At 45.9% G+C, this 21,727-nt stretch overlaps 2 protein-coding genes, 1 long non-coding RNA gene and 1 pseudogene across 3 annotated transcripts in view; 3 read left to right on the plus strand and 1 right to left on the minus strand.

Annotated features, from left to right (window-relative positions):
* Positions 1–21,727, plus strand: part of LOC132216075 (zinc finger protein 91-like) — a 114,386-nt gene that overhangs the window by 90,464 nt on the left and 2,195 nt on the right. The window lies entirely within an intron of this gene.
* Positions 1–21,727, plus strand: part of LOC132216108 (zinc finger protein 383-like) — a 115,912-nt gene that overhangs the window by 66,611 nt on the left and 27,574 nt on the right. The gene's annotated exons all lie outside the window — the stretch shown is intronic.
* Positions 271–415, minus strand: LOC132217696 (small nucleolar RNA SNORA48; annotated as a pseudogene).
* Positions 7,486–21,141, plus strand: LOC132216166 (uncharacterized). Its single transcript, XR_009448714.1, has 4 exons — positions 7,486–7,616; positions 10,514–10,655; positions 12,819–12,945; positions 20,490–21,141. It is a non-coding gene; the product is annotated as an uncharacterized LOC132216166 (long non-coding RNA).

Genomic DNA, 21,727 nt, shown 5'->3' on the forward strand with positions numbered 1-21,727 from the left:
TCTTTTTTTTAAATTGAATCTTTATTGTTCAGATTATTACATTTGTTCCTCTTTTTTTTCCCCCCCATAACTCCCCTCCTCCCAGCTCCCACCCCACCCTCCGCCCTCACTCCCCACCCACTGTCCTCATCCATAGGTGCACAATTATTGTCCAGTCTCTTTTCACATCTCCCACTCCCCTTTCCCCCCCAAGAATAGTCAGTCCATTCCCTTTCTATGTCCCTGGTTCTATTATGATCACCAGATTATTATTATTATTATTATTTTTTTTTATGTGCCTCAGGCATGAAACAGCTCTGGCCACCGACACAGGCATCAAGCTAGGATGAACTAAGGACTGTACATCTGCTTTGCCCCTGACTGATATAAGAGCAACACCACCAATCAGGTGTCTCCTTGCCCATTGCCAGGGGGTTACCAGATTATTTATTCATTTGATTCTTAGATTCACTTGTTGATAGATGCATATTTGTTGTTCATAATTTGTATCTTTACCTTTTTCTTCCTCTTCCTCTTCTTAAAGGATACCTTTCAGCATTTCATATAATCCCTGTTTGGTGGTGATGAACTCCTTTAGCTTTTCCTTATCTGTGAAGCTCTTTATCTGACCTTCAATTCTGAATGATAGCTTTGCTGGATAAAGTAATCTTAGTTGTAGGTTCTTGGTATTCATCACTTTGAATATTTCTTGCCATTCCCTTCTGGCCTGCAAAGTTTCTGTTGAGAAATCAGCTGACAGTCGTATGGGTATTCCCTTGTAGGTAACTGGGTTTCTTTCTCTTGCTGCTTTTAAGATTCTCTCTTTGTCTTTTGCTCTTGGCATTTTAATTATGATGTGTCTTGGTGTGGTCCTCTTTGGATTCCTTTTGTTTGGGGTTCTCTGTGCTTCCTGGACCTGTAAGTCTATTTCTTTCACCAGGCGGGGGAAGTTTTCTGTCATTATTTCTTCAAATAGGTTTTCAATATCTTGCTCTCTCTCATCTTCTGGCACCCCTATAATTCTGATGTTGGTGCGCTTGAAGCTGTCCCAGAGGCTCCTTACAATATCTTCATATTTTCGGATTCTATTTTCATTTTGCTTTTCCAGTTGGGTGTTTTTTGCTTCTTCGCATTTCGAATCTTTGACTTGATTCTTGCGCTCCTCTGGTATGCTGTTGGGTATCTGTATAATATTCTTTATTTCAGTCAGTGTATGCTTAATTTCTAGTTGGTTCTTTATCACAACATCGAGGGTCTCATTAGATTTTTTGAGGATCTCACTACATTTATCGGCGGCTTCTAGACAGTTCTTAAGAGACCTTAAAATTGTGGTTCTGAACTCAATATCCTCCATTGACAGTTTTGTCCTGTTTCTTTGTCTCCGCATTTTTTATGCTTTCTTGGTACACCCCCAAGTGGTCTTTGTGCGCAGTCTTGTTGCCTTTAAGCCTTGATTGATGTCGGCAATACTGGGGGCGATTTGACCTCCGGGCTAACTGGCTATGAGAGTCAGCTGTGTCTGCAGTGGGAGAGCTTCTGTGCTGGATCTCTAGGGCGGTGCTAATCTAGCCTTTGCCTGAGTCTATCGGGCAAATGGTTCTGCGCCGGGCTTGGGCGGGGCGGGTCCCCGGGGATCTACAGGGCGGGCAGAGGGAGCAGTTATGGCTGCTCTCAGTTCCTTCCCCAGGGGCTCTGCCTCTCAGAGTCCCAGCAATGGCTGCAAACCTCGGAGAGAAAGCTGCCTTCGAGTTCTGACTGAAGCCAGACAGTCCCGCTTCTCCCGTTTGAGTCTGGGTCCCCAGAGACTCACCCGGATCTGGAGCTCAGAGTCTGAAACTCCCTCCCGATTGAAAACAACAACCGCGCCCTCCGCCGCCAGCCCACTCGCGCGCACTCTGCACCTGAGTATTTCACTTCAGCACTGCGCCTCCTCTGAGTCTGGGTATAATATTCTCTTTCCTCCTAGTTGTAGAATTTCCACTCAGCCAGCCTTCCTGTGGTTCTGGATGCTGTCTGTTCTGTCCTTTAGTTATATCTCTGAAGTGGTTGTTCGAGGGCAGCAATCTCCGGCGTTAACCTATGCCGCCATCTTGGTTTCTCTCGAAAATACATCCTTTATGTCATATATTGACATTATGATTCATAACAGTAGCAAAATTACAGTTATGAAGTAGCAACAAAAATAATTTTATGGTTGGGGGTCACCACAACATGAGGAACTGTATTAAAGGGTCGTGGCATTAGGAAGGTTGAGAACCACTGAAGTATAACAAAATACAATGCTAAACACAATATATAATAAAACAAAACGCGAAGCATAATAACTTATAAATTAAAACTAATCTATTGTGCTGGGCATGTCTGGCTCAGTTATTCAGCATAGTCCTAGGAACTGGGAGGTCAGGGTTCCATTCCAGGTTGGTGCACATGCCAGGGTTGCAGTCTCCTCCTCAGGGAGGGGCATGCAGGAGACAGCTGACCCAGGATTCTAGGTCATCATTTACGTTGCACTGTTTGCCTCTCCTTTCCTCTTTGAAATGGCTTGTTATACTTAATAGAGGCCCATGAAACTTGACTGCCTTCCATTTACGTTACTTTCTCTTTAGAAAGAAAAACAACTGGCCTTAACTGTCATCCAAGGTTACTTTTCTTTCTCCAACCCCAATTGTCCATTATTTATGAAGAAAAACACTCAGCCTGAGCCTTCTCAGTAACAGGGCACCTCATTATCCTACAAAAAGTTGGCTCCTCCATACTTCCTTTGGGTTGACTTATGTCCCAAACGGAATGTGTGCATGAAAAGGGGACACATGCTACCTTAACAAGCTCATTGAAGGCCTGCATGTCAGCCTTTCAAAATCAGAGACCTAAAGTAACCAGAAAGGATGGTCTGAAATGAAAATCTTTTTAAAAGCAGTTTATAGCAGGTAGTCAGTGTGGGAAACCGCCTATTGTCTTCACTGGCAGAGAAGTATAGACAGAGAACCCGGATGGCTGGTGACCCTTGAAGCCCTAGCAGAGGTCAGAGCTGTGCACCCAGTTAGTCCAGACAATGGTAGCTGAAGCAACTCCCCCACCAGATAAGTCATGTAAATCCTTATTGATAAAATAATCTGCCTATTACTGGAAATTGCCTGCTGATGGGCTAGTCTGTGTGTTACTGGAAATTGCCTGCCTAAGGGCTATGCTATGGGTGTATCCCAGATCAATAAAAGCTTGGTGAGGCCTGAGCACCAGTGGAAGTCCTTCCCCTTGAGTTGGACTTACCTGCCTGGCCCCCCAATATTTCCAAATTATCTCTTGTCTCTTCTCTTTCATTTGTGTGAGGCTCCTCTTCCAGATCCTGAACCCTGAACCATGTGGGACGTGGAGGGAAACATTTACAAGTCAGGTCCTAGGCAAGAATATTTCTTTTTTTTTTTTTAATTTATTGATTTTTTACATAGAGGAAGGGAGAATAGAGAGTTAGAAATATCGATGAGAGAGAAACATTGATCACTGGCCTCCTGCACACCTCCCACTGGGGATGTGCCCGCAACCAAGGTACATGCCCCTGACCGGTATCGAACCCGGGACCTTTCAGTACGCAGGCCGACGCTCTATCCACTGAGCCAAACTGGCCAGGGCGCAAGAATATTTCTTAACAAGAGGGAATCCTTACCTAAGCCTGTCTATTGTCTTTTGCCGCCAGGATAACATTCCTTTGGAATATCAGGGTAACTCCCCCTTCTCCAGAGCCCTCAGGACCCAGCCAGTGCACGAGGGGAAAACCATAAACCCTCTCATGGTTATTATGTTAATTGTTCACTGTTAGTAAGGTGTGTACACTTACATAAAAGACATGTATGTACCACCAATGGATTTTGTGTAATTCACTTGCATCTTCTCTTTTAATTATAATAATTAAAGCGTAATATGCAAGCCGACTGAATGACCCAACAGCAGAACAACCCCCTAGACAACCTTCTGGATGACCTCCCAGTGGATGAGATGAGATTTGTTGAGGGCCCCCAACATCGCTCCATGATCACCTAGCAGAGGAAGGTCCAGGACACTGGCCAGCTGGGAAATCGATCACCCGGGGAGCTCCACAATCGCCCCTACGAGGTGGGGGTGGTGGAACAATCCATCACATATTCCTGGCCGGGTGGGCAGGGCCTATCTCTTTGGGGTGATTGATGGTGGAGCCCTGTGATAGGTAGCCCCAAAGAGGGAGGCCCGGGCTACCAGGCCGCAGCACTGTGGCGTTTGGGCCAGGCGTACCTCTTTGGGGTGAACAATCCCTGGCTCCCAGACTGTGATAGGGCACAGGCCGAGCTGAAGGACCCCCTCCATGTGCACAGATTTCATGCAGTAGGCCTATCAACACTAATAAAAGAGAAAAATGGTAATTGGCGTACGAGCTACCCTTTTCATTGGCTAATCAGGGCTATATGCAAATTAACTGCCAACTAAGATTGGCAGTTAACTGCCAACAGAATGGCGGTTAATTTGCATATGTAGGCACAATGTAGGGAGGCGAAAGGGAAAGCAGGAAGAAGCCCCCTGCCACTGACAGTGATCAGAAACCCAGGGGGGAGCTAAGAGCTGGGGGGCAGGGCAAAGGCGGCCCTGGGGCCGCCTTTGCCCTGCCCCCCAGCCAAGATCGGAGAATCAGGTGCCTTTTCTGTCCTGGCCAGTGATAGCAGGAAGTAGGGGTGGAGCCAGCGATGGGAGCTGGGCACGGTTGAAGCTGGCAGTCCCAGGAGCTAGGGGTTCCTTGCCTGGGCCTAAAGCGAAGCCCACAATTGCGGGGCCGCTGCAGCTGCGGGTCCCCGCTGCCCGGGCCGGAGGTCTAGGCCAGAGGCATCCTGCAGGGGCAGGGGCAGAGCCCGCGCAATCGCGGCGTCCCCCGCTGCCCGGGCCAGACGCCTAGGCCAGAGGCATCAGGCCTGGGCAAGGGGCCGATCCTGCAATTGGAGGGTGATGGGGGTCAACGCCTGAGGGCTCCCAGTATGTGAGAGGGGGCAGGCTGGGCTGAGGGACACTCCCCCCCCCCCACACACACACCCAGTGCATGAATTTCGTGCACCGGGCCCCTAGTAGTAATGTATAAAATAAAATGCACAACTGCTGTTCTCTGGAACATTATCTCAAAGTGTTGAAATTTTGCTTCTCAGCACTTCTGGACAGTTTGGCGCAAATAAAATCCCCAAAATTCTTTATTGTTTTGAATGTTTCTTATGTTTACGGGAAGATGTTAAGATATAACGCCCTAACCGGTTTTGGTCAGTGGATAGAGCCTCGGTCTGCAAACTGAAGGGTCCCAGGTTCGATTCTGATCAAGGGCATGTACCTTAGTTGCGGGCACATCCCCAGTAGGGGGCGTGCAGGATGCAGCTGATCAAAGTTTCTCTCTCATCGATGTTTCTAACTATCCCTCTCCCTCTCTGTTAAAAATCAATAAAATATATTAAAAAAAAGATATAAGGAATCGGACAATGTATTTGATGGAGAGCTCAACATCACTAAACATCATTCAGTATACATCTAAGAGAAACCTTAAAAGTATAATGTGTGTGGGAAAGATCTTATCCAAAACTGCATCCTTGAAGGTTCCCCATAATATGATTTTGGAAAGCCGTGTTACAAATGACAGGAGTGATGATTTTCAGGAGGAAAACAGAAGGCCTTTCTTTTTCTTTCCTGTAACCTTCCATTCACTATGAAAAGCACCTGATAATTACCCACAGAGATGGCTGACTTCCTTAATTCCAGCTGCCTCTTCTTTAATGGCAAGACAGAGGGGCTGAGAGAGCAGGCTGCCTTTCCCCCTCAGCCCTCCTCACTGAGGTTTTAATGACTCGGGAAATTGGAGGCCTGTAGTTTCTACTGTCCAACCCAATCTGCCCCACTTTTGAATTCTCTGAAACTTCACTATAAGAATGTTACCGCTGCCCTAACCAGTTTGGCTCAGTGGATAGAGCGTGATGGTGAACCTCGTGAGCTCAGCGTGTCAGCATTTTGAAAAACCCTAACTCTACTCTGGTATTTGATATTTGCAACCATAGTAAACCAAGGATTTAGATTTTTGATATTTATTTTATATATTTAAATGCCATTTAACAAAGGAAAATCAACCAAAAAAATGAGTTCGTGTGTCACCTCTGACACGCGTGTCATAGGTAAGCCATCAGCGGGATAGAGCAGTCTCTGCAGTCTCAAGGGTCCCAGGTTCGATTCCCGTCAAGGGCATGTACCTTGGTTGCCAGCACATCCCCAGTAGGGAGTGTGTAGGAGGCAGCTGATCGATGTTTCTCTCTCACTGATGTTTCTAACTCTATCCCTCTCCCTTCTTCTCTGTAAAAAAATCAATAAAATATATTTTAAAAAAGACAAAAAAAAAAGAATGTTACCAGATTGTGAAGATCCTGGGAAAGACCCCTCCCTGGGAAACCTACAGCTGAAGGGCAGACCAGCCAGTAGCTCTAAGCACAGCCTCTGGGAGCTGGGAAACTTCTGTGTGAATTCCCCTGATTCCCTCCTGTTTAGTCCCACCTCCAGGAGCCAGCTCCAGAGACACGGTGAGACTTTAGGAAATTGCGTCGCATTCTCTCACAAAGGCCTGAGGCCAGAGTGTTGGTGTCAGGCCCGAGGGGGTGACGAGGTTTCCTTTAGGGTACAAGTATGTGCTATGCAGTGGTTCGCAACCTTCCTAATGCCGAGACCCTTTAATACATTTCCTCATGGTGTGGTGACCCCCAATTTCATTGTTACAAATTGTACATAATTAAAGCGTAGTGATTCATCACAAAAACAATATGTAATTATATGTGTGTTTTCCGATGGTCTTAGGCAACCCCCGTGAAAGGGTCGTTCGACTTCCAAAGGAGTCGTGACCCAGAGGTTGAGAACCAATGCTAGGGACAGAGTGCAGTGCAGGTGTCTGTCAAGAGGAGGGGAGGCAGGATTTGGTCAAGGGAGTCCAGGGAGGATTTTTCTTTCTTTCTTTTTTTTTTTTTTCAGGGAGGATATTTCAACAGTGGGTTAGTGGGCAAACTTTTTGACTCCAGGGCCACAATGGGTTCTTAAACTGGACCAGAGACCGGAACTAAAGCATGGATGGAGTGTTTGTGTGAACTAATACACATTCAAAGTAAACATCATTACATAAAAGGGTACGGTCTTTTTTATTTTTTAGTTTTATTCATTTCAAACGGGCCGGATTTGGCCCGCGGGCCCTAGTTTGCCCAGGGCTGGTTGGGGGAGGCCACTTCCTATGTTGCCTCTGGGGGTGTCAGCTCTCAGGCCCCAGCTGGGCAAACAAAGTCTAGGCTGCCCCTAGCGCCTGCCCCTCCCTCCCTCTGACCCTGCACAGGCGGGGCCACGTGGCTGGCTCCACCCCCAAACCTCATCCCCCCCGCCCCTCCCTGCGCGGAGCCGCTCAGCTCAGGCTCTGGCCCCGCCCACCCCGCAGGGAGGCGCCTGCGCAGTTCCTTGCAGACGGAAGCGGCTGTGGAGGGGAAGGTGGCGGTTCCCCTGAGGAGGGTGTTTGTCTTTAAAGCTGGCGCTCCGTCCCCCTCCCCGCAGGGAAGGCTGAGGGCGCTGCCGGCGCTGGAGTCCTTGTTGGGGTCCCCGCCCCGGAGCCTCTCTCAGCGGTGAGTCCGCGTCCCGGGAGGCTGCGCGGTGCGGGCGCCACGTTCCTTTGGGAGGAAACGGAGGCCCGGCCCGGGGTCTCTCCGCCTGTGGCTGTGGCCACCGCCTGCCGCGCGGTTTTCCCGCTGAAAACCGTTCCCGGGGCCGCCGGTCCTCCCCGCGGGGCTGAGAGTCTGGGTCAGGGGGTTCCCGCCCTCTGCGCCCCTCCCCCCGCCCGGCGCTTTCCGCCCAAAGAGCCCGGATGGCTCCCGGCCTGGCGGTCTGCACCCCCCTCCTAGGCCCACCCCCATTTAATAAGGGGTCTGCCTGCCCGGGGAGCACAGTGTCCATGGGGGGGCTCAGGGGGAAGGACGGGGTGTCCCCTGAAGAGGCGACCTGCCCGCAGGGAGGGGTTTTGTGGGCGCGGTGACTGCGGGGGGCGGGGGCCCAGGCTGGGGGGTCAGGAGAGGGAGTGAGAGACAGACACGTGGGCGGGAGGAAGGGCAGCGAGGGGTCCACAGAGAGGGGCCCATAGGGGGTGTGGGGGGGACTGGACGGCGACGGTAGGAGTGAGGGGGTCACTCGGGAAAGTGGCCTGAGGAGGAAGGAAGTGGAGACACAGGGAGGAGGGGGAGCCCCGAGAGAGGAAGGGGGGCTGAGAGGGAGCGGGTCCTGGGGAGTAGAAGTGGGGGCCGCACAGGAGGAGGCACTTGAGACAGAGACACTGGTTCCGAGGAGAAGAGTTGGGGAGCGAGTGCAGGGACAGAAAGGGGGGCTCAGGGATGAGGGAGCAGAGGGAGCAGCCCTGAGTCAGCAGCTGTGGGAGCGGACAGACGGGAACAGGCAGCAGAGGGGCCGCGGGCGTGGGGAGGGGAAGACGCAGACGTGTGTGGAGATGGAGCCTCAGAGACCAGGAGAAAGAGCCCCTGAAGGGAAGTAGGTTTCAGGAGTTTCATGGTCCAGGTGTAGGACAGACAGAGAGAAACGGGGAGAGAGAGCAGGGAGAGGGGGACACAGGAAAGGACCACAGTGGAGAGAAAGGGAGCAGGAGACAGACCGATCCACAGACAGAAATATATAGTAGTGGGAGGAGGGAACCCTGATCTGGGTGAGGAGTGAGCTGATGGGATTTGCATGATTTAGTTTTGAAATATATCAACTTGTGGAGTCCGTGTCTATATACAGTGGGGCCCTGACTTACCAGTGTCCCGACTAATGAGTTTTTCAAGATACAAGCCCACTCTCGGCCGATCTTTTGCTTTGAGTGGTGAGCTAAAATTCGGGTTATGTGCCAGCTTCAGATATCCCAGCACTGGTTGGCACAGTGAACGCCACAACATCAGCCCAGCATCACGTGTCTCACGCGCTCACATTAAGATTTGACATACGAGTAATTTGAGTTACGAGCTCCATCACGGAAGGAATTAAACTCGTAAGTCAAGGCTCCACTGTATGTATGTGGATGTCTGTGCATATATATGTATATATATATATACACACACATATATTTTTTAAAATATATTTTTATTCATTTCCTAGAGGCAAGGAGACGGAAAGAGAGAATAAAAAGTCAATGACTAGTGACAATCATTGGTCAGCTGCCTCCTGCCCACCCCTAACTGGGGATCTAACATGCAACCTGGCTATATGCCCTGACTAGGAATCTTACTATGACCTCCTGGTCCATAGGTCCAAGCTCCACCACTGAGTCATGCTGCCTAGCTGTGCCTATATATTTAACAACTGAATTGTTTCAGTTTTACAGATTTGAATGAGAATGACAAATCTCCAGTTTATAAAGCTTGGGAGTCCTATACAGTAAAGTGGTGATATGCAAATTGACTGTCATGCCCTCACAAGATGGTTGCCCCCATGTCATCACAAGATGGCCGGCAGGGGAGGGCAAGTGGGGTTTACCGGTCCTGCAGAGGAGGGAAGTTAGGGGCGACTGGGCTGATAGGGGAGGGAAGTTGGGGGCGAGCTGGTTGGCAGGGGAGCACTAGGCATCGATCATGCTGGCAGAGGAGTGGTTAGTGGGTGATCAGGCTGGCAGGCAGAAGAGGTTAGGAGAGATCAGGCAGGCAGGTAGGCAAGCTGTTGGGAGGGAGCAGTCCAGATTGTGAGAGGGATGTCCAACTGCCGATTTAGGCCCAATCCCAGGGATCAGGCCTAAACTGGCCGTCGGATATCCCCTGAGGGGTCTCAGATTGGAGAGGGTACAGGCTGGGCTGAGGGATACCCCCACTCCAGTGCGCTGAGCCTCTAGTTTTATAATAATTAGCTTCCAATTGCAGTCCTTATTCACTCAAAGGGGAGAGACTTGCCCTTTGGTTATGGGTCCCTTGTCGTTTCCTGGGATTGCAAAGACTGGGTGACCTTGCATGTGTCACCATCTGATGCTTTTGCAAGGAATATTAGAAGCCTTAGCTTTGTTGCTGTGGTGTTTTCTGTGTGTGTGTGTTTCTTCAATGGATTTACTGTTTCTATGTCTGGCACTTAATTTATTATTTAAAAACATCCTGAGATAAATCCTCTGGGTCTTCTCAGATCCCCTGAGGTGCTTTAAGAAATGCCCTCAGGAGCACTCTCCCCATAGAGTTGGTCAGCTGCTCTGGGTGGGGAATCATTGGTTACTGAGGTGCACCAGGTGAGGACAGGGATTAGCAGGTTTGCAGGATTCCTTCCTGAGATTGAGGAGCAGAGTTTGTTCAGGGGAGGGAAGGGGGTGCTCTGTTTGGTTTGGGGGGTCAGGACAACAGCTCATGTTTTCATTTCTGTAGGAGTTTGTGGATGTCTTTGGGTGGAGAGACACATGAAGGTGGAAAAACACAGCTCACAGTGTGGTCTCCATATAGGAGCTCATTGTTCCTGACTGTCCTGTGACAATGGCTGGAGGGGGTGGCCTTTTCTGCATTTTAAGGTCCTTCTGACTGTGAATGAGATGAGCTGATTAAGAGGCTGTGCTTCCTTCTTTGAAGGCACATTCTGTGACTCAACATAGTGTCACCTGAGAAAACAACCCAGACCCCGGTCAGGACCAGGACCAGATGGCTGCTTCTCAGGTAAAAGATTGTCCTATGCCTGAAGTTATGTTTGCTTTTCTCTAACAGCTGTGATTAATTTCTCTACTTCTTTTTTTTTTTTTTAATATATTTTATTGATTTTTACAGAGAGGAAGGATAGGGATGAGAGAGAAACATCGATCAGCTGCCTCCTGCACACCCCGTACTGGGAATGTTCCCGCAACCAAGGTACATGCCCTTGACCGGAATCGAACCTGGGACCCTTCAGTCCGCAGGCGGACGCTCTATCCACTGAGCCATACTGGTTAGGGCGTAATTTCTCTACTTCTGATGTTCTTGCCTTTGCAGGTTGTTTTTTTTCCTTATTTCATGACTTTATTCCTCACTAGAGGCCTGATGCATGAAATTCATGCAAGGGATAGAGGGTCCCTCAGCCCGTCCTGCTCCCTCACACATTCCGGGACCCCTCGGGCAATGTCCAAAAACTGGCAGTTGGACATCCGTCTTGTAATCCAGGATGCTGCATGCCTGGTTACCATACTTTTCATACAGGTGAAAGGCATCTTGCTGTTATATGGGCAGCTACATTTTTTTGCCCTGAGTATAAAAAGTATATAACATGATCTTTCTGAGGCAGTAGTACCATTTTCCTCATCATTATGGGTAGAAAAACTGAAGCAGAGAGAAGTAATTTGCTTTGTCCCACAGTTATAAGTTGTGAGAATCAGGGTTGAGCACAAAATCTGTAAACTAGAGTCCAGGCATGTCATCGCTGCATCATCCTGTTTTTTCAGTGTTAGAATATCCTATCCCCACTTTAATTTTTAAATCTAAGAGACTGTTTCCTCAATATAGGGTAGGATCCCTAAGCCTGGCCAGCAATCGACGTTGCTCTGTGTGGTGACTGATGAGACAATTGGACACTCTTGGTACACCCCTTTGTGGGCTTTGTACACAGTCTTGTGCTTAAGCCTTGATTGTTGTAGGTATCACTGGGAGGAATTGACCTCCAGGCCAATTGGCTGTGAGAATCAGCTGTGTCTGCAGTGGGAGAACTTCTGTGCTGGAGACACCCCTCTGGTGCAAGACTTGCTTCAATGGGGCTTTGGTGCTCACTGAGTCTGCCCCCTGAGTGTGTCCTTTATGGTTCCACGGAGCTGCAAACTGGATGGTCCCACTCTGACCTCTGAGTACATTGGCTCCTGGATCTCTAGGGAGGTGCTAATCTAGCCTTTGCCTGAGGCTATCCAGCAAAAGCCTCCCTGCAGGGCTAGGGCAAGGCGGGTCCCACTGGATCAACAGGGCATGGCTAGCAGTTATGGCTGCTCTCAGTCTTGTCCTCAGAGGCTCTGCTTGTCTGTGTCCGGGTACTCGCTGTAAACCCCTCTGAGAGAAAGCTGCCCTCAGAGTTCCTACCGATGCCAGACCGTCCTGCTTCTCCCGTGTGAGTCTAGGTCCCTAGAGACTCGCCCAGAACTGGAGCTCAGAGCCTGAGACTCCCTCCTGATTGAAAACAACAATCTCGCCTTTAGCCGCCAGCCCGCTCAGCATGCACCTCCGCACCTTAGTATTTTGCTTCCGTACTGCGCCACCTCTGAGTCTAGGTATGCTTTTCTCTTTCCTCCTCGTTGTAGAATTTTTCCATTAAACCATCTTGATTTCATAGTTGTAAAATATGTGTCTCTGAGCCTAAACTGTTAACCTTATTTCAGCTATTTTTTCCTTTTCCCCCCCCGAAATACATTTTTATTAATTTCAGAGAGGGAGAGGTAGAGAGAGATAGAAACATCAATGATAAAAGGGAATCATTGATAGGCTGCCTCCTACACACCCCACACTGGGGATTAAGTCCGCATCCTGGTCGTGTGTCCAGATCAGGAATCAAACCAGAGACCTTTTGGTGCATGGGTTAGAAAGGCAAAACTGAGCCACATCAGCTGGATCAGGCAGAATAATCTTGTTCTAAGATTACTCATAGTAAATTTCCTGAAACATTAATCTGTACCGTGGATTGGTGGGCATGTGTCATCCTCATGTGTCAGTGTTAGAAAACACATCAGAGAATGTTACTGGTCAAAGTGATCTATTAAATAATTCAGGATACTCCCCTAGGTCCAAACCTCTTCTCCTGACACTGTTTTCATGTTGGGTGACATTATGAACTCTTCTGGTGACCTCTTGGTAAATGTGTTTTTCCTTCAGGAACCATTGACCTTTAGGGATGTGGCCATAGATTTCTCTCAGGAGGAGTGGGAATGCCTGGACCCAGGTCAGCAGAAATTGTACATGGATGTGATGTCAGAGAACTACAGCAACTTGGCCTCCCTGGGTAAGGATGACTCTTTCCCAAGTTCCTACTCCACCCACAGTGTTTGCTTTCCTGTATTATTCTAATATCTCTAGGAGCTTTTGCTTTCTGTGTTAGATTCTAGCTCTCAAGGAACAAATTGGGCCCTAGCTGGTTTGGTTCAGTGTATAGAGCGCCTGCCTGCAGATTGAGAGGTCCCAGGTTCCATTCTGTTCAAGAGCAAATATGAGGATGCGGGCTTGCTCCCCAATAGGGGGTGTGCAGGAGGCAGCCGATCAATGATTCTCTCTCATCATTGATGTTTCTATCTGTCCCTCTCCCTTCTTCTCTGAAAGTAATAAAAATATATGTTTTTTAAAAGGGCAACAAATCGGGGCCCTTGCAATAGAAAAGAAATGCTTTGTGATGTATGTGAATTAGGAACTCAGTGTTTGTACACGTTCCATGTTATATACACTAATTAAGTTACTATCAGAAAATAGAATTCCTCTGGTTTAGGGTTCTCTGTGCTTCCTGGCCTTGTAAGTCTATTTCTTTCATCAGTTAGGAGAAGTTTTCTGTCATTATTTCTTCAAATAGGCTTTCAATATCTTGCTCTCTCTCTTCTTCTGGCACCGCCATAATTCAGGTGTTAGTACACTTGAAGTTGTCCCAGAGGTTCCTTACACTATCTTCATATTTTTGGATTCTTTTTTCATGTTGCTTTTCCGTTTGGGTGTTTTTTGCTTCTTCGTATTTCAAATCTTTGATTTGATTCTTGGGATCCTCTAGTGTGCTTTTGAACCTCTGTATATTATTCTTTATTTCAGTCAGTGTATGCTTAATTTCTCATTGGTCCTTTTTCATATCCCCGAGGGTCTCACTAAATTTCTCAGGGGTTTCTACAAGATTCTTGAGTAGCCTTATAACCGTGGTTTTGAACTCTATATCCAGTAGTTTGCTTTCTTCCATTTCTCTCATTTGTGACTTGTTTCTTTGTTTCCGCATTTTGGCTGCTTCCCTGTGTTTGTTTCTATGTACTGGGTAGCTGCTAAGTCTCCTTGAGTTGATAGAGTGGCCTTGTGTGGTAAGTGTCTTATAGGGCCCAGTGGCTCAGCCTTCCCAGTCACCTGAGGTGGACGCTCTTGGTGCACCCCTTTGTGGTATGTTTGCACAGTCCTGTTGTAGTTAACCCTTGATTGCTGTTGGTATCACTGGGAGGAGTTGACCTTTAGCCCAACTGGCTGTGATGACCTGCTGTGTCTACACTGGAAGATCTGTTGTGCAGGAGATACCCTTATGGGCAGGACTTGTTTCAGTGTGGCTTTGATGCTCACTGAGTCTGCCCTTTGAGTGTTTCTTCTATGGATGTAAAGTGTACATCTCCTACGGATGTACGGGTTGTAATCCGTATGGTCTCCTTCTGACCACTGGGCACACTGGCTCTTCGTGTCCAAGGAGGTGGAAGTGCAGCCACTGTCTGGGGCCGCCCAGCAGGAGCTCCAGAGGCATCTGCAGATTCCCCCTCTTTGTATGGGGCTTGGAAGTGCCCAGATGCGGCCCCGCTGTGAACAAGGCAGGCTGCTGCCGCCGGGCCCTGGGCCTTCTCTCGGAAGCTCTGGGGCTCTCTGACCTAGCTGTGGTTTCTTTTGGTATGCCCATCTTATTTTTTTGTAGTCTCATTTCTTTATTTTTAAACTTCTTTGTTATGCCTAGGAAGATATATGCAAACCACTATTTTTAAGAGTGATGGTGAAGTTCATTGACAATGTTTTCTTTCATTGTTTTCATGGTTTCAGGTCTTATATTTTAGTTGTTAATCCCTGCTGAGTACATTTTGGTTCATGGCTTATGAATGGGATCTAGTTTTATTATTTTTGCATGTATCTATTCCATTTTTGTCTCCCTACTTGGTGAAGAATCTGTCTGTACCTATTGTGTGTTCTTGCCTGTTTTCTTGTAGACTAGTAGCCCAGTGCACAGAAATTTGTGCACTTGGGGGTGAGGGTGAGGAGTGGGGCCAGACCCCTCAGCCCGACCTGTACCCTCTGTCATGTTCTGGGACCCCGGCCCCTCCTGGCCTAGGCACAGGCCTACAGGCTTGGGGCGGCCTGGCTCCCAAAGCTTCATTTTATCAAGAGAACAAAGTCGGCGTTAGTTACAGCCCTCACAGAACCCAGTACACTGCATCTGTGCATACAACTGTCTTTTTCATGTGCCTGCTTCGCCCTACTGAATTACTAACATCCTGAGGACATAGCTCCATCTTACCCCGCTTCAACTTCAGTGCCTGGCCTGGTGCCAGGGACCTAAGAGGGTTTGCTGGGTAGTGAATAATGAGTGAGTGAATGAGTGAATGAATGAGCAAGTAAGTGAATGAGCAAGCAGCTACCGGCCGGTATAGTTCGCACTCTGCAATGGGCTGCCTGATGCAAACCCCGGGAAGTTTCTGCCCTGCTCCCAGCAGCCCCACTCCCCTCTCCTGGCTGCATAGTTAGCGCAGGGCAAAGGCGGCTGGGGTGTTTGTTTTGGCTGATCGGTGCATTAGCACCGGTCAGCCGGGGATCCCCACCCCCCGCCCCCAGGTCCTTTGTGGGCATGGCTGTTGGCAGATGGGTGCATTAGCATCCGCCAGCCTCAGATCCCCTCGGGATGGACGGTTGTGGGTGTGGCTGGTGGCGGTTCAGTGCATTAGCACGGGGTAGCCAGGGATCCCCGAGGGAGGGCCGTTTGTGGGCGTGGCCGGTAGCTGATGCTGTGGTCTTGCTGACAGCCCTCGGTCAGTTTTCATACCGGCCGCCTGCTGACCGGGTCGCAAATAGCAGGCCCGGATGGCGCTGTCCCGCCCTGCCTGCAGTATGCAAATTAGCCGCCATCTTAGTTGGCAGTTAATTTGCATATCGGCCTGATTAGCCAATGGGATGGGTAGCGAAGTTATGGTTAATTACCATGTTTGTCTATTATTAGATAGGATTAGTTAACTTTATAGCTTTGGACATTTTAAAAATTGTGTTACTTTTTTCATGTTGATTTTTATATATTTTGAATATTAACTACTTATCAGGTAATATGCTTTGTAGGATTTTTTTTCCCAATTCACAGGTTGTATTTTTAAGGCACTGACAATTTGCTTTAATGTGAAGTTATTTTTATATGGTGTGTCATGCCTTTTGACTACTCTGTTTTGTTTACCTTTCCATTCAGTGATACAATATAAAATCAAATGTCATAAAAACTTTTCTATATGCCTTAGCCAGATTGTGTTAGTGGATAGAGTGTCGTGTCGGCCTGTGGACAGAATGGTCCCGGATTCAATTCCAATGAAGGGCACATGACCAGGATGCAGGCTTGATCCCCAGTAGGGGCAATGCAGGAGGCAACCAATGAATGCCTCTCTCTTAATGATTCTATCTATCTCTCCCTCTCCCTCTCTCTCTGAAATAAATAAAAATGTATTATATAAAACAAATACTTTTCTATAACTTTTCTTTTAATCGTTTGAGTTATTACTAGCTTTTTGTTTCAAACTTCCCTTATTCTTTTACATATAGACATCTAAGTATCTCAACACTATTCGCATATATGAGTATGTCCTTTACTTCTTTTGTGATATAAGCACCGTTGTAGAAGATTATTTTACCTCATGCGTGAGAAGCTTTAAATAGGCTTTTTATTCTACAGTGCTTCTGTTTTATAGGTGTGGTTAAACCTCACATGAGAACATAGATGTTTTTTTCATTGCTTTTCAGAGAGAGTGGAAGGGTGGGAGCAAGGACCGGGAGAGAGAAGGAAGCATTGATGTGAGAGAGACACATTGACTGGCCCCCTTCTGTTCCCACTTCAACCCAGGTGCGGTAGGAATTTGCAACTGAGGCATGTGCCATTGAACGGGCATTCAACCCACCACCCTGAAACACACAGGATGATGCTCTAACCCTGAGCCACACTTACGAGGGCCTACCGTGCTCCTCTATTTACCTGTGATTCAATGTGTATATTATACTTCTTTTTTTAAAATTCTTTTTTTTTTTTATTAGTTAAGGTATTACAAATGTGTCCTCATCCCCCCCATTAACCCCAACCTCCCCCCCACACACAAACTCATGTTCCCATCCCCCTGTTGTCCATGTCCATTGGTTTGGTTTATATGCATGCATACAAGTCCTTCGGTTGATCTCTTCCCCTTACCCCCCCCCCTCCCCTACTTTCCTTCTGGGGATTGATAGCCTGATCGCTGTTTCTCAGTCTTTGGGTCTGTCCCTTTTCATCAGTCTATGTTGTTCTCTATAATCCACAAATGAGTGAGATCATGTGGTATTTATCTTTCTCTGACTGGCTTATTTCACTTAGCATAATGCTCTCCAGTTCCATCCATGCTGTTGCAAAAGGAAAGAGTTCCTTTTTTTTACCGCAGCATAGTATTCCATTGTGTATATGTACCACAGTTTTCTAATGCACTCATCTGCTGATGGGCACCTAGGCTGTTTCCAAATCTTAGCTATGGTCAATTGTGCTGCTATGAACATAGGGGTGCATATATCCTTTCTGATTGGCGTTTCTGGTTTCTTGGGATACATTCCTAGTAGTGGGATCACTGGGTCAAATGGGAGTTCCATTTTTAGTCTTCTGAGGTAGCTCCATACTGTTCTCCACAGTGGCTGCACCAGTCTGCATTCCCACCAGCAGTGCAGAAGGGTTCCTTTTTCTCCACATCCTCTCCAACACTTGTTGTTTGTTGCTTTTCTTTTTTAAATATATTTTTTATTCATTTTATACAGAGAGGAAGGGAGAGAGATAGAGGGTCAGAAACATTGAAGAGAGAGAAACATCGATCAGCTACCTCCTGCACATCTCCCACTCGGGATGTGCCTGCAACCCAGGTACATGCCCTTGACCAGAATCGAACCTGGGACCCCTCAGTCCGCAGGCCAATGCTCTATCCACTGAGCCAAACCGGTTTCGGCTATTATACTTTTTAATAACACCAGTTATGAAATATATTTTAAATCAGGAAGCGTGATGCCCTTAAGGTTATACTGTCTCTCCCAAGTTTGTTTTGGGTTCCCTGGTTTCCTGTGTCATTTCATATCAATTTCAGGATGAGGTTTGCTAATTTAGTGAAAAGTGTCTTTGGGAGGTGGATAGTGATGGCTTTGAATGTATATGTCAACCTTGGGTACTCACGACAGCTTACACTGTTAGCACTTCAGTTTAAGATCATTGCATGTGTAGTTCAATTAATGCTGTTATTCATGTAAACACATACTTAATTTGTTATTTTGTATTAATTTCTGTTACCTTATAGCCCTGGTTCTCAACCTGTAGCTCACGACCCCTTTGGGGGTCAAACGACCCTTTCACAGTGGTCGCCTAAGACCGTCGGAAAACACATATATAGTTACATATTGCTTGTGTGATTAATCACTATGCTTTAATTATGTTCGGTTTGTAACAATGAAATTGGGGGTCCCCACAACATGAGGAACTGTATTAAAGGGTCTCGGCATTAGGAAGGTTGAGAACCCCTGCCTTACAGGAACACTGCTAACTTCAATTGGTGGTTTTAGGTATCATGTTTTAAGGAATTATGTATATCTATATGTATAGAAATGTGGAGTCTGTGATTTACAATACAGAATTCTGTCACCTGTTAGCAGAGATAATTTTATTTATTTTCTATTTTGGTTGCGACCATGGGAACTACTTAAAATATCTTAAGGTTATAATAATGTACCTTAAACTCATGGTGTCAATTGCATACAAGTCTCTGCTGGTTGCCATTTCTACCCATGTACCCACATAAGTTGATATCACATTATCTTTTGATTGTGTCATAGCAGATATTTCAGATTTTATTTATGTTATTCATTTTTAAAATTTTTTTTAAAGACACATTTTTCATCTCAGAGAAGGAGATGGGGAAAGAGATAGAAACATCCATGATGAGAGAGAATCATTAATTGGCCGCCTCCTGTACACCCCTCACTGGGGAACGAGCCCACAACACAGGTATGTGCCCTGACCAGGAATCAAACCGTTACCTTCTGGTTCATAGGAAGACCCTTAAACACTGAGCCATGCTGCTCGGAATATTCCTTTTATTTTCTAAAGTTTCACAAGAGAATTCAAGGTGATAAGTGTTTCTTTATTAGAACAGCACAGATTTTTAAATTTCTCTATATTTCTTCTTGTTCAAGGAATTTTTATATTTTCTTTTTTTTAATTATATTTTATTGATTTTTTACAGACAGGAAGAGAGAGGGATAGAGTGTTAGAAACATCGATGAGAGAGAAACATCGATCAGCTGCCTCCTGCACACCTTTCCACTGGGGAGGTGTCCACAACCAAGATACATGCCCTTCACTGGAATCGAACTTGAGACCTTTCAGTCCACAGGCTGACGCTCTATCCACTGAGCCAAACCGGTTAGGGCAATTTTTATGTTTTCATCTCTTGTGTAGAATTTTTAAATTACCTCCAGGATTATATTTCTTAAGGATTATTTATTCGGTAAATGTAATAATGAGAAGGTCTAATAATGAGATAGTTTTGGAGCTGGAAAAGTTTTTTCCTCTCCGTTGTTGATCTGTTTTCTCAGTATTCTTGTTCGGTGGCTTTTGTTCATTTAATGCTTCAGTGTTCTACTTCGTGCCTTTTTTAGCCTCCAATCGTATTCTGCTAAGAAATCGCCTAATGATCATAGGGGACCTGTTTTATCCTTGGACAGTTATGTTTTTTGTATGCTTTTTGTATTGTATTCTGTGATTTATGATATTGTCGTTGTGTTTTTTTTATCTGTTCTCTCGTTCGTATTGTTCTACTTAGAGTTCATTGAACTGCTTGCATTTGTATTTCACTTTCTCCAATTGTCAGGATCTTAAATGATTAACTTTTTATATAAGCTATCTAATCCTTTTCACGATCCTGTCTTTTTGGTGTCCTCTTGGAGGTCAACTTGTCAGTTTCTTAGGAGTTCCTTAAATTCTCTTCATATTTCTACATGTTTGTTGGCTTTTCTTAAATATGTACAAGTTCTTTGATTATTTTATTTTTTAAATATATCCTTATTGATTTCAGAGAGGAAGAGAGAGAAAGAGAGAGAGAGAGAGAGAGAGAGAGAGAGAGAGAGAGAGAGAGAGAGAAATTTCAACGAAGAGATAGAATCATGGATCAGCTGCGTCCAGCATGATCGGGTATCGAGCCTTCAACTCAGGCCTGTGCCCTGCAGTGGAACCAAAGTGTGACCACCTGGTTCATAGATGGAAACTCAACCAGTGAGCCACCGCTTTCAGGCAAATTCCTTATATTCTAAGTTCTTTATGTTCCCTCATCTTTCTCTCTCCAGCAAAGAAACTGGGCATTGTGAGTGTTTTTGTGATATTGCCATAGTGTGCCAGGAGGTTTAAGGAACTCTTTGTCCCTCTTTGATGTGAGTTTTCCTCATTGAACCTATCTTTAGCTTTGATTGAATTCTTTAAATGCTCTTCAAGTACACCACAATGTCATTTGGTCAATACATGCAGTTAACTTCAAAATGCACTCTCCTGGTTGTGGAAACTTAAGAATTTGTGTGCTTTTTTTACAGCTATGTCATCTAAGGATTACCAGGTCCTTATGCCAAAGCCCGGACTACAAGATTTATTCCCTGAAATAATACTGGTGAGATGTAAAAGGTGTCACTTTGATAATGTATACTTAAGGAGAGCCTTGGAATTTGAGGAAGAGTGTGATGAGAAGGGAGAATATTAATATAAACAGAACTAATCTGGAACACTTAGTCTTTTAACATTCTTGTTATCCAAAGAGGTATTATGCATTTGAGATATCTTACACTTTAAAGTCAGTTATGCCCTGAGCAGTTTGGCTCAGTGGATACAGCATTGACTTGCGGACTGAAAGGTCCTAGGTTCAATTTTGGTCAAGGGGATGTACCTTGTTTGCGGGCACATCCCAGTGGGAGGTGTGCAGGATGCAGCTGATTGATGTTTCTCTCTCATCGATATTTCTAACTCTCTATCGTTCTCCCTTCCTCTCTGTAAAAAATCAATAAAATATATATAAAAAAATAATAAATAAAAAAATTAAGTCAGTTACATTGGCAGATCAGTGTGTTTCTGTACGTGAAGATTGAAAACAACTTTTTATTCTTATGCATTCTTGGAAATCTGGAAAGGCTAGGAATTCACATATTCTTTAGTGTAAATATTTATTTGAATTATTTAAAATGTAGGGAAGAAGTAAACATTCATGCAATAATTCCTAAAATGTATAGCTTTATAACTTACCTATTAAAATGTGCTCAACTGGGCAATCTTTTTACGATTTAATTTTAAAGTAAAAAATATATTTTTATTGAATTCAGAGAGTAAGAGAGAGAAAGAGGGAGGGGAAAACAGCAGTGATGAGAGAGAATCATTCATTAGCTGCCTCCTGCATGCGTCCAACTGTAGACTGATCTTGGAACTGGGCATGTGCTCTCAACGGGAACAGAACCATGACGTACTAGTTCATACATCGAAGCTCAACCACTGAGCCATGCTGGCTGGGCAGTTTGGCAGTCTTTTAAACAAGAATTCATTCTTCTTCCTCTGACAATTAATGTTTTGTATTTATTTTTTATCTATAATTTCAATAAATTAGGAAAGCGTTTTTTTATGCAGCCATCTTGGTTTAATGAGTATAACATAATGGTACTTATGGAACGAGTGTACAGGTTCAATGAAATTATAACTCTCACTAAAGATCTTTCTATCTCCGATTATTACCAGAGTACACATAAAGGAGATTGCACTTGCCAATGGATTGAACATTGGGAAAATTTTA

The sequence above is a fragment of the Myotis daubentonii genome, chromosome 15 (assembly GCF_963259705.1).
Source record: "Myotis daubentonii chromosome 15, mMyoDau2.1, whole genome shotgun sequence".
Taxonomy (NCBI): Eukaryota; Metazoa; Chordata; class Mammalia; order Chiroptera; family Vespertilionidae; genus Myotis; species Myotis daubentonii.